Source organism: Rhea pennata, chromosome 9 (genome assembly GCF_028389875.1).
Source record: "Rhea pennata isolate bPtePen1 chromosome 9, bPtePen1.pri, whole genome shotgun sequence".
Lineage (NCBI taxonomy): Eukaryota > Metazoa > Chordata > Aves > Rheiformes > Rheidae > Rhea > Rhea pennata.
In genome coordinates, this window is record NC_084671.1 from 20,636,899 (window position 1) to 20,640,309 (window position 3,411).

Below are 3,411 nucleotides of genomic sequence, written 5' to 3' on the forward strand. Positions count from 1 at the left end.
GTGGTGTCTTTTGAACAGCTTTTGAACACTGAGTATTTTAAAGGAAGATTCAGAAGTTACATTTTTTTTCACTAGTGATCTCAAATTATGAAGTATTTTTAGCCTAGTCCTGCTGGTAGTGGATAGTGTGCCATCACTCAGGAGCTGAACACAAGCACAGCAAGCTGGAGCATCAGTAGTGAGAAGATTAAGGTTGGTATTAATGTGTTTTGTTTCATCTGGCTAAAGGTGCTGACTTTTGAGTTTATGCTTGCTGCTCTTTGGTGCTGATTCAAAAATACTTTTGGAAGAAGGGTGCTGTATTGAACAGTAGAAAGATCGAGACCATCTGACCTCCAGCTCCCCACTGCAATTTTATCCTGTACTTGCAAATCACTCTCGTGTGTGTAAATACGTATAGGTAACACTTAAGCCTGATTCCATCTTGGGCTGGTAACATGGTTACTTGGGATTTAAACTGTTCTTGATTTGGCAGGTGCACACGGAATAGGCTGAGCAATGGACTGAGCCACCAGGCGTAATGCTCACAGCTGCCAGGAGGCTGCAGCAGGCACCTCAGCTTCATGCGACACCTCTGACCACCCAGTGACCTTGAAACCTACCCCAGCACACGGGAAGATGAGCAGGGTGACACAGGGGACATCACGCAGCACGGTCTGGCTCTGCAGCCAGGCACGGGCAGGGCTTCGTTTCCTCCAGGGAGAGCGGAGGGCTCCCCAGCACCCACGCACACTGAGTAAGCAATGGGCTTTGGTAGTAATAAACCAGGGTTTTGGATGTATTTGTGAGGTTTGGGGGGTTTTGGGGGGGTAGAGGGGGTTGGTAAACTTGAGAGATTCCACCCACTGCTGAACGGCACTTCCACGCAGGTCAGAGATGAGCCCACATTTCCTACCTTGCGTTTGCACCAGACAGTGGAAGGCTTTAGACTGAAATTCAAAACAATGTTTTTCTGTTTTTTTTCTGCCCTGGATCAAGTCACCTCTCTCTAGAACAGCAATGTGAAAGCTTACTTGCAGTTTTACACAGCATCTTGGAAGGATTAGGACACCAATCGCCTGACGACGTTACTGCTAGGAAGCTAAAACAGGCAAGTGCTGTGGTTTTGGTTTGGTTTCTGGTCCTGGCGGAGGGGTGTGATAACTTGAGGGCGCTGCCGGCTTGGCTCAGGGGACAGCAGGCAAGGACACCGTGCCACCGGCACCCTCGGGAAAGGCCCGTTCGCAGCCACGCGCCCCAAAAGCCTGTCGGGGGTACGAGCACCTCGGGCAGGGGCAGCCTCATGGCAGGGCCAAAGCAGGGACAAGGTGCCTGCGGCTCCCCCGGCGCCGTACGGATGGGAGCCTCGGAAACACCTCTGGGCGCCGTCCCTGCAACTGGAGAAACGCCCGGCCGGAGCGCGCTGATCTCGGGGCAGGTCAGCGGGGCCGCGGCGAGAGGAAGCCCGAGCCCAGGGCCACCACGGCTGGTGCACCCGCGCTGCATCCCGCCCTGGCCACGTCCCAAGCAGGGCTTCGCTTCTCAGAACGAGCACGCGTGTTCGCAGGGGGTCTGCTCGCTCCTCTGCGGCACTGAGGGTGCAGAAAGCAGTCAGCAGACTGACTGCCAAAATCCGGTTTTCTACAGTAACACCGGACACACGGAGGCAAGCGAACTGCTGTGACCCTCCGAGCACGGCTGAAGGGACGCCGCGAACGGCCGTCCCGCGAGCGCGGCCCCCGTCCCACCCGCCGCTGCGGTGGCATCTCCTGAAGCCTCCGGGCAGGCCCGGGGGCCACCTGAGCTCATCCCCGTCCGCTGCGGGCACCTCGCCTCCGGGCGGGAGCAGCCGCCCGCCTCCTCTCCGAGGGAGCCTCGCGAGGCTCCTCGCTGAACGCGATGCAGCCTGCCGCTGGCGGGATCTCCCGCCGTCGTTCGTCGAAGCCCAAATTCAGCTTCCAGTTAACCAACTGTTGGAGGTGGAGAGTGCAAGTGAAAGCAATCCGAGATGCCCAAGCATTGCTGCCGTCAAAGACGCCGTAACTTGTGCCTTCCTGTCTGCTACGTGTGACTAGGTTGGATTTTTTCAGAAAAGGCATTTCTTTTCTCTTTTTTTTTTTTCTCTTCCTCAAAAAAAGGTCTGAAAGTGGATACGGATGTACATAAAGCTGCTGCTAGTCCTGGCATATACTAGCAATTTTTACTCTCTTTTCTTTGTATCAGGAACAGGGCTTGATCTGTACCACCAACTCAGGCCAACCATGAACTCTTTAGTAACGAATTGGTGGGATTTAAAGTGGTGCTGGTTAGCAAGGTTTAAGTAAAATAACTATCTAATTGCTTTTAGTCTGGTCAAAACAAGGAAGAATGATTTTTCTGAATTTCCACTGTCTATATTAAAGACTTTTTTTGTCTAGCACCAGGCAAGCAATTAGAGCTGGAAAGGTTTTCAGTGCCTTTCAATGCCGTTTGTAGGGCGCCCGCTCAGGTCGTCCTGTTCTTGCTCCAGAACAGCTCCCCGTCTTCACCTACATTGGACATCACCGGCCTACAGTCGGAGACATTCATTTGCTGCAGCTGGGAGGCTTGCTGAAGTGCAAGTCACTCCCATTTTTTCAAGCATTTACAAGAAACACAAAATGAACAAAGAAACATGCCAAATTTTGAAAAACGTGTGTATTTTAAAATCTGAACCAAGCACAGGTTCCACGTACTGCATAAATCACATGCAGGCGAATACTATAAAATAGTATTCGTGCACATACTTCTTCTAAATCAGTGCTTGGATTGATTTTATTATTTTTCTCCCAGCGGAGAACAGCTGCGAATCAGAACAGCAGCCTGCAGAGAAAGTGGCGGCAGGCGCCGAGCCCCTTCGCCGCCGGCTCCGCCTGCTGCGCCGCCTCCTCCGGGCTCGGTGCCGCTCGCCGCGCCGCGCCGCGCCGCGCCGGCCTGCCCCGCTCCGCAGCGCCGGGAAGGCCCCCGGCCGCCGCCGGTGCCGCGCTGATTTTAATTTGTACAGATGGTCAACTGGTAGAAATGCACCTCCTTTATAATTCTTGACGTTGATTTTTTTTTTTTTTTGTAGCCCAAGGACACAAACGGTTGTGCTTAAAATGCTGATTTTACCAGCCGTTCTGCAGGAAAAGGCACGCGGGCCACGCGCGAGCCTCCGCGGCCGCGGCCCAGAAGCGCTGCGCTTGTCACGGCTCGTCGTCCGGGCCCGGGGCCGATAACCAAGGGACGCAGCGGAGCCCGTGGTTTCTTCGCCTGATTCTTTGCATACAGCCATCCCCGTGAATTTTCACAGTTCGGCATTTTAGGCCAGTACAGAAAGGCACAAAACGCTTCTTGGTCAAACTACCCGCCTGGAACAAGTTATTGCATCTGTGAAACGGTGGTGCCATGAATCATTTCCTTAAGGAACTGGGC